The sequence below is a fragment of the Heterocephalus glaber genome, unplaced genomic scaffold (genome assembly GCF_053883595.1).
Source record: "Heterocephalus glaber isolate CG9 unplaced genomic scaffold, H.glaber_assembly_v1.0 deba00001457, whole genome shotgun sequence".
Taxonomy (NCBI): Eukaryota; Metazoa; Chordata; class Mammalia; order Rodentia; family Bathyergidae; genus Heterocephalus; species Heterocephalus glaber.
Window position 1 is genome coordinate 41,055,845 of NW_028258305.1, and position 14,199 is coordinate 41,070,043.

The 14,199-nt window shown below is 54.4% G+C and overlaps 1 protein-coding gene and 1 long non-coding RNA gene across 7 annotated transcripts in view; one reads left to right on the forward strand and one right to left on the reverse strand.

Annotated features, from left to right (window-relative positions):
- LOC106008909 (uncharacterized) overlaps window positions 1-14,199 on the forward strand; it is a 58,540-nt gene that overhangs the window by 35,842 nt on the left and 8,499 nt on the right. For both annotated transcript variants that reach the window (XR_015453226.1, XR_015453225.1), the window contains one exon: window positions 151-274. This is a non-coding gene — a long non-coding RNA (uncharacterized LOC106008909). The remainder of the gene's footprint in view (window positions 1-150; window positions 275-14,199) is intronic.
- Window positions 1-14,199, reverse strand: part of Kcnk3 (potassium two pore domain channel subfamily K member 3) — a 37,569-nt gene that overhangs the window by 8,126 nt on the left and 15,244 nt on the right. The window lies entirely within an intron of this gene.

The window sequence follows — 14,199 nt, forward strand, 5'->3', positions numbered from 1 at the left end:
CCCTCGGCGCTCCCAGTCCAGCCCTAGTCCACCTTCACCCCTGCTCCTGCTGTGATCCTCAGCAGCCACCCTGGGGCTCCATACCCGCCAGATGTGCCACCATGTCCTCTCCACATCTTTCCTCAGTGCCCTCTTCTCTTCCTTTGCCAGCTGCAGCGGCCCCAGACCTAACTTCAGCCACAAGGGACAAACCCCTCCCCACCTCTCTTCCTGAACGTTGGCCGACGAAGCAAGGGAGGGAGGGACTCATCCAGGCAACCACGGCTCCTACCAGGTTAGTCTCCTGCCCTGTCCGGGGACACCTTGGCCTGCCCATGCCTGGCCTTGGGTCAGATGCACCCGGATCCTACCATAGGCTGAGGCTTCCTAAGCAGGTATAGTTCTTACCCTTCAGATACATGGTTTTTTTTCTTCTTGGTACTGGGGATTGAACTCAGGACCTTGTGCTTTCGAGGCAAGCACAGCACCACTGAGCTACATCCCCGGCCCTCAGATATGTTTCTAATCCAATCCTCAAAAACTTCCCACGAGGTCACTATTATGCCTCTCTCTGCTTTACAGTTGGGGTCAGGAAGTCTAGAGAGGCCTGCCTGCCAGGCCTTTCTGACTCATTGTTCTTCCAGTGCATCGGAGCTAATGGGATGCCCCAGGAAGGGAAACTGAGGCCCAGAGAGAGGAAAGCATTCCACTTGTAGCCTCAACCTCAGGCACTGTCCCAAGCTGGATGTGGCACAAATGGAAATGGGAGAGAGATGCCCAGGCAGACAGATGCTTTTCCAGGTGTGGCCCAGGGTGCACAGACTGCACTCTTGCCTGTCCGGTTGTCACTGGCTGGAAAGGCAGGGGAGCTGCGAGGCCCTGCTGACGTGGGTGCCCGGCTCAGAGGACTGCAAGCCCGGGTGGAACAGTCCCAGGGGCTTCAGCTTCTGGGAAGTACTTTGAGTTTGGCCAGCTCCATGTGCCCACCAGCAGGCTTGCTGCCTGCCTACTCCCTGCCCGTGTCAGGCTTGGCTCTGCCAGGGAGAGGCCAGGGGTGTTGCCTACCTCTTCCTGTCCAGTCCCGCGAGTCTCTGGGCTCAGAGACTGTCTGTTCCTCACTGGCATCAAAACACACAGACTGGGGCTGGGGATTTAGCTCAGTGGTTTCGCTGCCTGCTGTGTAAGCGCAAGGACCCGAGTTCGATCCCCGGTACCAAAAAAGAAAAAAGAAAAAGAGAAAAGAAAAACACACGGACTGCTCTTTGGGGCTGGTTCTCATCCAGAAAGCACTCAGCGGGGCTCTCCTGCCCCCTCCTCTTCTGGCCTCTTTCCTGAACCTTCTGTGGATTTAAAGATTCTTAGAGCCAGGCCTTTAGCCATCATTTGGTCCAGTGCTTATATTATACAGACGAGGAAATGGAGAAGCACAGAGGGAAAAGCAATCTGATCAAGGCCACACAGCTGGTGAAAGACAGAACTGGATTACTGCCCAGGGTCCTCCATCACAACCTCAGTGTGCCATCCACCGCTGCCTGGCTCAGGTGTGACCAGAGCTATACCTGTTCATTCCGTGAGGGCTAGCAGCTCCTACTCTGCAGCACCTTAGCTAAGAGGTAGCTCTGGAACCTGGCTGGAGGCACAGAAGTCACCTGAGGAAGCAGGTGAAGAAATCCTAAGTATCTTAAGGTAGAAGGAAACTAAGGGACTGGACAGGAACCTCTCGGCCTCTGTTCCTTTCTTTTCCTCCTGGGGTCACCGAGGAGCTTGGACACTGGCTGAAGCTTTGCCTTCCAGGAGCACGTGGGGGCCTAGGGGTCAGGCTGGCTGTCCCTCTTCCTAGTCCCCCCCTGCACTGTGGCCTGTTTCCTTGTAGTCAGAGCACTACAGAGAGAGATGGCCTTGGCTGGCCGGGCCGGCTGCCTGCTCCCCCCTGGCCTTCACCTGCTCGCTCGCCTGCTGCCTGACCTCCTACCGCCAAAGCCTCGGGCAGAGGAAACTGTGGCGCTGGGAGGCAGCAGCTGGGGTCTGTCCTGACCCGGGCAGGAGTTGGCCTTCCTCTTACTGGCTTCCGTTCTCCTCTTCTCAGTGGGCGTCCCTTTTCCACTGCTGTGGACGCCTGGTACTGTTTTCTCTGCTTACCTGCCTGGTTAGAGTAAAACTTTTGTAAGATCTAATTTATGAAGTATGATATGTTCATACTACATAGATCAGACACTGAATAGATTATTGTTAAGGCTGTAATTAATTTATTTCCCCATCCAAATGAATTAAGAACACATGTGCCAATCAGGCCTTCTGATTAGCATGGGATAATTGACTGAATGAAGTAATTGTATGTTTGAAGTACTGAAAAATAGAGAGGCGGTCTCTGTAGTTTAGGGGAGTAGATAAGAGCACAGGCTCTGGAGTCAGACAGCTTTAAACCTTGGTCAAGTTAGCCCTCTGGGCCTCCCTCTCCTCATTTGTACAGTGGGTGCAGTGATGTACATATCTCATAGAGTTGCTGTGTAAGTAGACTTAAAATGCTTAGAGCATTGAGATCAATAAATGCTAATTATTAATATGAGCATTTTGGGGAACCCCAGGATTATACGGTCTTAAATATCCTCTCCAGCAACAAACAATATTCTATGGTCAGTCTTTCCCAAGGTTAATTCCCTGGCGTACCAGCTCCATGGAATGTTAATAACTGTTGGATGAAGAAAGGGGTCACTTTGTTAAACTGGGGAAATCTGGATTGAACAGGATTTGTAGTCATTGACGTAAGTGCATGCATTTTTCTCAGAGCCATGCATGTGTCACTGCGCGAGGCCATTCCAAGCTAGGAGTATGTCCTGTTTCCTACTAATGTTATAGGGAACATTTTTCTTACAGTGCCTATTACTGGAAAAGGGTTCCTTGTAGAGCAGTTTGAGAAAGGCTCCTCTGGTGCATTAGGAACGGCTCAGGTTTTTTTGTAGGTTTCTAACTTTGAGATTCTCTGCTCTCTCATCTCTGGGTGAACTAGAAATGCATAGCCTTTGGCAATGCCTGACTGTACCCTGTCTCCCTGCAGACCTACTTATCTAATGTAAATACAGCCCTGGCTGGACTAATGTTTGTTCTGAGGGAAGATGGATGAGGTGACCTGTGGCCTGAAACACTCAAGGGCTGCAAACTCTGGGTTGATGCCCGAAAGGGTTGATATAGACTTGGGTGCCTCCCAGAGCAAGGCCAGGCTGGCTGTTGAGTGGCAGAGGATGGTCGGGCCTGAGCCAGGCAAGGGTCACCTAGAAAAGGGTCCTTGAGGACTCTGCCTCCTCAGGGGCTGAGGCACTGACAGGGAGCCACCTTTGGCCAAGTGAGACAGCAGTGTGGAGCCAGGAAGTGGCACAGGGGCTCCTGGGAGCCTAATTGGAATGTTAAAGGAGATGAGGTAGCAGGGGGTGGCAGCAGGTGACCAGGCAGAGGGAGGGGCAGAGGCCTGGTGGGAATGGCTGGAAAGCACAGGCACTGTCCTTCCCTCCTGGAAGATCTGCTCAGATGCCTTTTCCAGGAACCTTCTGGAACCTTTTCCAGGAACCTTCTGGAACCTTCCTCCAAGTGCTGGAGGCCCCTCTGCCATCTTCCGTATCCCGTTCTGGGGCCTCATGTCCACAGAGGAGTTCTACATGGTGGGAGAATCCCCTCAGTTTCCCACACAGGGCCTGGTGGGAGCCACTGCTGTTCAACCCCAAAGGCCAAGGTTCGGGAGGCTGTGGGAGAAACATCCCCTCAGACACCCGTTGGGGAAGGGGAGGCCTTTGCTGACTCATGGACTCTCCTGCCCCCATGAGGTCCCCTGGCCCACTTCAAAATGAGGTTGGCTTCAAGGCCTCAGAAGGAATCCCCTTGCTCCCAGCCTGGCCAAACCCAGTTAGGCCTGGGAAATCACCAGGACCTGTTGGAGCTGGGGTGAGGGGGCGGGACCGGCCTGCAGAGCTGGCTCTGGAGTTTGTCGCTGTGCTGCAGGCTGCAGCTCCCGGGAAGGACAGCTCCAAGGCACAGCACCCACCCCTGCGCTCCACCCTGCCCCTCGCAGGGCTTCCTCCCATCCTCCCGGCTTCTCCTCTCAGCTCTCTGGTCCTCTCTCCGCAGTGGTCGTCCACCCACAGGAGCCACTGTTACTGGGTGCGCGCGGCCTCGGGTGTAGGGAGCCACCCACCCCCCACCCTCTCCCCAGCCAGGCGCATGTGAAATGGGGGAGCTGAGAGGGAGGGCGCTGGTGTCATGGAAAATCCCAGCGGCAGCCAAGGTCAGCGTTTGCAGACACAGCCTGGCCCCGAGCCAGGCCTGCCTCCTGGGCCAGCTCCCTTGGGCCGTCCCAGTGGCCAGCTTGGAGCGGGGGCCCTGGCAGGCACCCTGGCGAAGCTGCGGGTGCTTGGGGCAGGGGCCTCAGCAGGGACCAGGGCTGGAGCGTGGCACCCTGCATAGTTCAACTTGCCCATTTTGTTGATAGACAAAGTCAGACCCAGAGAGGAGCAGGGCCAGCCCCAGGTCACAATCAGTGACCGAGTGAGGACTGGCCTAGCTCAGGCCTCTCAGATCGCCCCATGCCACACAGCGGCACACCCTGCAGCCTGGGCTGCTAGGCCGGGAGTAGTATAGACCATTAAACAAGGCCAGCTTGAGGCTGGACTAGACTCCGGGTTGCTGACGTGGCCTGGGTAAGTAGACCAAATGATCAACCGAGGTCCCTGACCTCAGTCGCTCTTCATTTGGGAGTAAATCAGATGAAGCCCTTCAGTGGGAGTATGTTGGAAGCTCCCGTGTCCCCCCCAAGGCAGAGGTTCTTGCCCCATGCATCCTTGAAATGTGTAGCAAAGGTGATCAGTGTTTTGGGAGCGATTTGTGATGGGCAGAGGGGGGGCTGGGGGTGGAGAACTTTGGCAGGGTGCCAGGGAGGGCTTCGTGGAGGAGGTGGCGTTGGTTCTGAGCTCTGAAAGGTGGATTGGAGATGCAGGGTTCTGACAAGGGTACCTGGTGTGTAAGGGGCCGAGAAAATACACCTCATGGCATGCTCACAAGTGGGGCTGGGGGACCTTCAGACTCTCTCAAAGGCAGCTTCGTGATGCACAGCAAGAAACTTAGAGGGGCATCTGCCTGGGGACCCTGTGGTGCTACTTCTAGGAATCTCTGCTAGGAAAATAACCAGAGATGGGAACAAAGATTTATGAACAGGGATGTTTATAGCAGCATTTTCATTGTGAAAAATTGTAAACAGTCCAAATTTCACCAATAGAGTTTGGTTAAACATATCGAGATATATTTATGGGGCAAAATATTGTGCAGCCATTAAAGTACTGTTCCTGAGGAGGCTTTTAATTACACAGAAAGCTACCATATCATGGTGAGATCCCACGCTAGAAATATATAAATATAAAACATGTATGTACACACAGGGGCACCCACAGAAAAGGAAGCTAGAAGGAAATACTTTATTAAAAACTGCACAGAGTTTATCTATGAACAATGGTTTGTGCTTGGTTTTAATTTTCTTTTCATACATTTTATATGTTCTGGAAAAAGTAATCTATGACTTCGTAGAAAATGATGACTATTATGAACCTAACAACAACAGCAACAACAACAACAGTTTTCCTGGAGTTTTTGGAGCAGGAAGTTCAGTTGAAAAGCGAGAGTGGTTGAGGTGGGCAAGGGCTAACCTTGGAGGTGCTTTGAGGGTAGGCTTGGGAATAAAATTCCTCACTGGAAGGCAATGGGGAGCCATTGATAGCTCTTGAGTAGGGGAGGGGCATTCCTGGCCTGGGGATGCGGGTGGCAGCAGGAGATCAGGGGCAGAAGGATTCGTTAGCATAGTTCACTTGTCACAGACGCGTGCCAGAGCTAGAGGGAAGGGGATAATTCAAGGGTTCAGAGGCGAGAGAGAGGAGAAGGGAAGGAAGTGGGATCCAGGAGAGGAAGGAGAGGGGAAAAGAAGAGAAGAGAGGGAGGTGGAGTGCGTTGGTTGGTGGATCTGTGAGCCCCTAGATGACAGGGATTTTGTCTTTTTTGTGCATGACTGTGCCCCCCTACCTAGAAGGAAGCTTGGCACAGATGCAGAATACATCTCTGCTGAAGGAATGAGTGAGGGGTGGGACGTCCAAGACGAGCCCGAGGCAGGATGGAGTGTGAGGCCCAGGGCGGGCGGCCAGGAGTCCAGGAAAGGGCACCGACCTGGCACAGCTGGGTTCTGTCCACCGCACCAGGTGCCTTGGGCTCGGCCTGGGGCCTGTCTGTGTCACGTGGCTCCCCGGACAGGGGATCTGTGAGCTCAGAATTTCCAGAAGATTGGATGTGGTGGGGTTTTAATTAAATGAATCCGCCAGGGCCAGCCTGGCACTGAGAAAGGAATTCTGTGGCCCAGTTTAAAGTGGACTTGGCCCTTCCTGCAGATGGCTGGCGGTGCCAGTCCTCCCTGAACACTTCTTTGAAGGCTGCATCTAACTCTGGCATTTGGCTGCCTTTGTCATTCACATGTACTCTCCCGGGCTCTCCCCAGTTTGCCCATGCAGCGGGAGCAGAGGCCCATGTTGGAAGCCTGTTGGGTCTTCCAGGCCACGGTGGTCAGCCCAGGTGTGGGCCTAGAGCCTGGCACCTGAAACCCGCCCTGTGGTCAGCAGTAGAGGGTGGGGTGGGGCCCGGAAAGGTGAGGGAGCACAGGTTTGAAGAGAACCCAACCAGAAGTCCAGGGGCCTGGCGCTGCCCTAGCGCTGCGGTTGCCTTACTGCAGGACAGGCGTCCGCAAACTGGTTTCTTTTCTTATGCTGGGCTGGGATAGAACCCAGGGTCTCCTGCACTCACAAACAGTGCTTTACAAATGAGCTACGTCCCCAGCCCCAAACTTTCAGTTCATTAGTTTGCTATTTAAATAGTTTTTTATTTTGTTTTTGGAGACTAGGTCTCCCTCTGTAGTGCATACTGTCCCTGGACTTACCAGGCAGCCGAGGCCAGCCCCAAATTTGAAGCCATCCTCCTGCCTCAGCCTCCCCAGTGCTGGGATTATAGGCGTGCACCGCCACAGCTACCAAACTTTTTAAAATAAAGGGTTGGATGGTAAATGTTCCAGGCTTCCCAGGTCCTGCAATAGTCTCCTGCCACTGAAGCCATGATAGACACTATGAAAATGAACGGGAGGGATTGTGTTCCAGTGAAACTACTGACAAAAACAGGTAGTAGGCCAGATTCAGCCCAGGGGCCTTAGTTTGTCAAGGCTGCTACGGTGCCACTGGCATTGAATTTTCTCACCTAACAAATGGGATATTAGACTAAAAGTTTCCATCGACTCCTCAGTCAAAGTCCATCTTAAAAGCCACTCCCTCTGATTTCGTCCACCTAAACAAATCAGTGCCTTTCACCATCCTTCAAAGATTCATCCGTTCAAGCAGCATGTTTTTGAGTCCTTAATATTACTGTACTGTACATTCTGAATCTGGAGCAATAATTCCTTGCATTCCATTTGTGTAGGGCTTTATCACTTACACAGCAACTTCCATCCATTCTACTGTTGGAGCTACAAAGTGGTCCTTCAGAGGAAGTGTTGTTGTTCTTGTTATCCCATTCTACAGATGTGGAAACTGAGGCTCAGAGAGACAAAGGGATGTTCATCTCAGATCATAAATGTTAGAACCAAACTTGAAAGTCAGAAGCAGTTCTCTTCCCACTGTATTCGGGACTCTTCCCACTGAGGTAGAAGTCAGAAGACCTGGGCTCTCATTCCACTGTGTGATCATAGGCAAGAAGACCCTCACCCTCTGGGCCTCATGTGCTTCCTCCGGGATGTGAAGAGGCTGGAGGAAATGTTCCTGAGGCCCTTCAGCATTCTAGGACCCTGGCCCTTCTGTGGGGCTGTGATCGGTCCCCCACCAGCAGCGGAGGGAGCTGTAGTTCCAACAGGATGGTCAGACAAGGGCCCTGGGTTGTTGGGTGCCCAAGCAATGTCCTGGGCCTCTGATGCACATAGGATCTTGGCCCTGGTGGGGACTGATCAGACGTGGTCGGGAGGGTGAGGACCCTTGGACCGGCCCAGTCAGCCTGTCTCTGAGGACTAACATTCTCCCGTTTGGAACAGGGACAGCCAGGGCCCCAGATCCCATTGGATACCAGTGCCCCAGAAAACTTCCTAAACATGCCTGGGGCTCCCAGGGCCAAGACAGGCCAGAGAATTCTGGGAGTCGTAGTCCCTGGCTTCTTCTAGCCTCCGGGCCCCGAGGGACCCAATGTCCCTTCCTTCTTCTCCTGGAGCCCATCTCCTGGGGGCTGAGTTCTTTCTTGCTTCTTTGGCTGCTTCTGCTTCTTAGTTTGGTCTCATTTTGGCCTCTGAGGCTTCTTAGTAGCTCAGTGCCTAGCATGCCGCAGCAGTGGTAACAGTGGTAGTGGAAGTCATCATAGCAATAGTAATAATACTAAAGCACCCATTTGGTGAGCATTTGTCTGCCAGACACTGCACTAAGTACTTTACACATATTATTTTATTCACTCTTCATAGAAATTTTATACGAATTATCTCCACTTTACAAATAAGGAAACTGAGGTATGGAGAGCTCCCCTAACTCATTTAAGCCCACACAGCCAGTGAATGAACTGAGTCGGGAGACACACTCAGGCCTGTCACCTCGGACAGCATGACCAAAACTACTAGGGTAGATGCTGTGCTCTGGAAGGCAGAGTCTTTTGAATCTCAGGACTGAGTTAAGGCCTGGGTAATTGGGACAAGGCCATACACAGCCACGATAGAGCCAGGCTTTCCTTGGCCAAGTTCTCTTCTCTTGGTTTCTCATCTCAGTGGTCTCCTGGGCCTCTGGCCTGGGGTCAGGGATTAGGATCCATGGTCCATCTGAGCAGGGCCTTCATGAATTGTTTCTCCTAATGCTGGCATATGGAGGGCGGGCAGGTGCTCCCTCCCTAGGATTCCTCCTCCTTCCCCTGCAGCCCTTTCCTCCAGCAAAGGGGCCCAGGAGGGCACAGGGTCTCTTCAGCCTGAGCCAGATGGCAGGAGGCGGCAGGCGGAGGCTGCCACAGGCTGCTGGGGAGCCTGTGGCTGGCCCTGGAGGAAGATACGGACTTCTGGCAGGGGGGCTAGAGTGCCTTGGGGAGGCTAAGTAGGAAGCAGTGGCCCCAGGGAGGCTGCAGCTTGGCTGGGCTCAGTGATATCAGCTGTAAAATCAGTGAGACAAACATGGCTTCATTCCCTCTTAGCTGTCTTCATTAATTAATTGAGTGAACATTTCTTAAGGACCCAGTACTTTGTGCCAGGCACCAAGCTAAGTGCTGAGAGAGGATGCAGAGATGGAATGGTGGGTCTTGCCTTTTGGGAACAGAGAGCAGCCAGCAGCAGGGTGGAAGAAGACCAAGAATGAAGATTTGCCCCAGGATGCACCGAGTCTATGCAGGAGGAGTGGGGTTGGGAGGTAGATCCCATGAAGGTGGGTCTGCAAGACCCACAGGGTCAAAAGGCATGGCAGTCTCACTGGCCTGTGGCTGGGAGCATGGCCTTAAACACCTGGAAGCTTTACTCAGGGTTAGTGTGAGCACCTAGCTGGAGCGCAGAGCCACTTGGCCCTGGGTGTCACTACCGTTGGATCAAGGTCAATGTCTGAAGCCATACTCTGGTTCCCTTTCCTTTCCAGTTCTTTGTATTGTCATTTACTATTTAAAAAAATAAACTTTGTTTAGAGCAGTTTCAGATTTACAGAATCATTACAAATTCCTGCTTTCCTTTTTGAACACCTTGCAAGTCTCCCATGTTCCTTGGTGCTGGCAGCTGTGTGTTCCTCCCGTTCCCCCAGCGCCTTCTCCTAAGAAGCTGTCCCCTGCCCTGGGCCCCCAAGCCGTCTTCTCCTGCTCCCTGTGCAGCATCCATTTCCGCCACACACTTGGCCTTCTTGCCTTGCTGGCCAGCGTAGCCAGCCCTCCCTAAGCACAGTGATGGCTCCGTGAGTAACAGTCCTTTTAGTCCAGTGTGTCTGTGCAGCATGGGGGGCGAGCAGGCCAGTGTGGGGTGGTGCCGGGCTGTGGACAGGCCTCGAGGAGCTGTCCCGGACAGTGCCCTGGGTGGTTCCCACCTCCTGGTCTCACTCTGTGCAGAGCTCCAGCTGCAGGTGGAAAGTAGAGGATGCAGTGTAAGGGGGAAGGGACGGAAAAGGCGAGGCATCCACATACCAGGTCACAGCCCATGCCTTCTCTACTCTTACTGCCCTGCTAATACATCAGCGGTCTCACACAGCCAGACACCCCCACCTCAGTGGTCTGCTCCTCATTATGACCCTCCAGGTGGGCATGTCCAGCTACATTTTGATAAGGAAACTAAGGGTCAGAGAAGTGAAATACTATTGGCCCAAGGTCATCAGCTAAAAAAAAAAGGATTCGATGTCCATTTCTTGACCTTCAAAATCCAAGTACTTGTGAAGGTGTCATCATTAAGCCTGTCCCTTAGCTGCCTGGCCATCGAGTGTGGACAGCCTGTTCAGTGGGCCATTGTCCTGAGGCCACCATACGCCCCTCAGGCAGGACCTTGTCGTACAGTCTTGGTGCTCTGCATACAGTGGAGCCTCAGACCTGGAGGATGGTGGCTGCTGTGCTGGCCAAAGACTCTTTCTTCTGGGCCTGGTATGTGCTCTCTGCTCGCCAATGGACCCAGAGATTGGGTGGCCAGCCCCGGAGGGTCTCTTTGGAGACTTCCGGGAGCCTTCAGTGTGGCCCTGAGCCAGACAGAACAGGTGAAGCTGTGGAGGGTGGAGGGCAGGGCCAGGAGGCCATGTAGGGGGACATAAAGGCTGTGGAATGGTCTTCCCTGTAACAACCCCAGTCAGGAGTGAGCCTTGGCAGCTCCTTTATACCCTGTCATCCTGGCCCAGGCCACAGGGGATTGGAGCAGAGTTGGACACCAGATCCAAGAGGACCCAAGTTGCTTGCAGGGCTGAGACACTCAGCTTCTGTCTCCCAGGAACTGGCCTTGGGGGCTGAGCTGCAGGGCTACAAAGAGCTGGGTCTTAGCTGGGAGCAGAGGGAGCCAGAGCCACATGCAAATCAGAGTTACAGGGGAAGAGAAGCCAGAGAGTGACCAAGCAAAGCAGGGACAGGAACAATGCAGCCGGAGAGACTGACCGGGAGGGCCAGGCCTGGGCTTCTGGCTGCTGGCCTTTGATACTGGCTAAGTGGTGCTGTTTCCTTTCAGAAGTCCTTACTTGCTCTGGCCCAAAGGGGCCCTGCGCCCTGGCTAGGCCCCAGCCGCTCCAGATGGAGGGCCAGCCCCACGCACTGTCCTCAGGGTGCTCTGCATGGTGAGCAGTGCAGCAGAAGAGCCCTGGCTGGGTTTCAGAGGACCCCCTTGGGCACAGCACTCTACAGTGGTGAGGTGCATTCCTGTTGTGTCCTCACCGTAGCTCCATGCAGCTCACGGGGCTGAGGTGGTGTCCATTCCACAGCTGGGGACGTGAAGCCTGTGAGACTGGCATCTCGCCCTCAGTGGGTGCTCCAGAGCTGGGCCTGGGTCTCTGCTTCCAGGCCTGCGGCTCCTCCCACTACACTGCCTCTCCGGTCCCTTCTCTTACTAGGCAGCCCCTGTGATCTTAGGAGAAGAAACACAATATGTAAAGTGCCTAGTGCGAGGCCTACAGGTGGAGGGCATCAGGAAATCAGAGCTGTTATTAACATATCAACATAGTTTTTCAGCACAGCTCTGAGCTGCCACTCACCTCTGTCACCTGGAGTCGCTCCTGCAACTCCTCCACTCTCTGAGGGATGCCTCCTCTCCCACACCTTTCCCTGTCCTCGCCCTGAGAGAAAGGCACATTCTGTCCTGGCCACTCATGCCAAGCACTGGGTTTCACACGCAAGTGGTTCTATCTCCTGCTGGCCCCCTTGCACAGTGCCCACAGCAGAAACACAGAGCTGCATGGAGCCGGTCTCAATAGGTGGCTCGGGTGTAGTGGGGAGGCCTTTGGACACTGTTGTTTTGTGTCCATCACCTGCTCTACTCTCCTTCCTGGTCATGGCTAGTGGCCCAGATGGCTCTGGGCTGGCAGGGAGTTGGGGAGCAGATGCCAGGAGATGTGAAGGGAGGGTTTTCTTAGGCTCAGCACCCCCCACCAGGGCTCAGGAGCTCAGATGGTGAAGGTTGGCATTGTGCCCAGGAGGAGAGGGACTCCAGGCAGTGGGGACTTCAGGCTGGAGGCAGCTGCCGGGACCTTCTCCCCTGAGCCAACCTGCACATGTGGGTCCCTCACTCCCAGCACTCATAGGTGCAAACACACACACACACACACACACACACACACACACTCTCTCTCTCTCTCTCTCTCTCTCTTTCTCCAGTGCCCTGCCTTCTCCCTCCTACCCCCCGTGATCTCTTGGCACAACTCTGTCTGCTGTCCAGGGCAGAGTGCAGGAACCAGCTGGGCTGCAGGGTGGACAGACCCAGGAGAGCAGGGAGTGCACAGCGCCATACAGGAGAGAGCCCCGGCACCCCTGGTCTCCGGGCCTCTGCTATTCCTATTCCAGGCTCCGAGGGACTGGGCCCCTGCGACCCTGAACCCCTCCTCCTCTAGATGGGGACACAAACTCTTGTCGGAGGTTGTGACTCCACTGCTCTCCATGGAAACACGCTCACTCAACCCCATGCTGGTGGAAATGCTCCTTGTGTAAAATGAAGTGACCTAGGCTGCGGCCATTCTTTCTTGGCCTGTCCTCGGGGACACTGCCCTCTGCACAGACTGGGAGGCAGAGGGCCGTCCCCAGCCTGACACAGCCAGGCCTGCTATTTTCTGACCTCTGCCTGCCCAGCCTTCCCAGTGACCTCTGCTACACCACTGGCCTTCCTGACTGCATCCTCACTGCATCCACAGCCCAGAGTTGGACCCAAGATGGGCCCGGCCAGGGTCTCCTAAGAGGTTGACTTCTCAGCCCCAAGGCCTACAGAGGCTGCCTGTTTATGCACTGTGTCCTCAGCTTGCTTTTTATGGTGCCAAGAACTCCAGGCTGGGCAGCCTCCCCAGGACCCAGCTCTCTCCAGCTGCTGCTTACAGTGCTGCCTGTCTCCCTCCCTCCCCCAGCCCCACTGTGGAATCAGGGCAAGCTGGCTTTCTCCGCACTTGACTTTATTCAGATGATTAAATGCCTCTGTCACCGTTCCTCCTCCCCAATTCAAAGCAAAACTAGCTAACGTTCATACAGTGCTTACTACATGCCGGCACTGCTCCGAGTGAGCTGATATATGTACCTCCCTTAATCCTCAAGCCACCCTATTCAGTAGGAACTATTATTATCCCATTTAAAGATGTAGGAACGGAGCTACAGAGAGGTCAGTTACTTGCTCAAGGTCACACAGCCACTACGAGGCCAAGCGGGGCTCTCCTCTTGCTGTCTCTGACTCTTTGTGGACTCAGCTGGTGGGAAAGTGTGAAAGCAGGCGTCTGGGCAGGTGAGTGAGCGAAGAATGGGAGCAGACTCAGTCTCCCAGACTGGGCATCACTCCGCCGGGGAGAAAGACAGGCCTTCGAGGGGTCCAGAGGGAGCGTGTGTGGGAATTACGATATTCTCTGTGCTTGCGTACCATTTGCATTTGTGGCTCACTTCTGAGTGTTTTGACAGCGAGTGAGGCAAGTGTCACTACCATGCATCCCGCCAACAGTGAGGAGGCTGAGCTCTGAACTGGGAAGGCTTGGCCAAGGTCATGCAATGCCTGCCGAGGGAACTTCAGGGTTCTCTCTGCTGGCCACCTGCTGCCGGAGGCTGGATCCCAGGTTCCGATGTAGCAGGAACCTTCCTGGAGCCATGTGGTGAGGGGCTGGTTATCTCTGGCCCTTCATGGGGGACCCTAGTGCAGAGAGGCCCATGTTGCCCTCCTCCATTCCTGGCCCAAATTGGCACCGGCACCTGGGAAGGGCAGCCGGCCAGCCACGTGCCACTGTTACTTTAAAAATAAACCAGGGAGAAACGAGCCTTAAAAATAACCCCGGGGATGTGTGAGGAGCTAATTACTACTGCAGCCCCCTGTCAGGGCTGCGGGGGTTGAGGCTGGGCCTCCGTGGTGCCTGGGTGTTGCGTCCACTCTGTTCTTCTCTTCCAGCTGAGAGCCAGGTACCAGGCCCTGCCAGAGGAGCTGGGGCCAGACAGGGCCTCAGAACCCCAGTGCTCAGAGCTGGAAGCATCCCTAGGCATCTGGGTGACAACCTTCATCGTAGAGATCAGGATGGGAGGCAG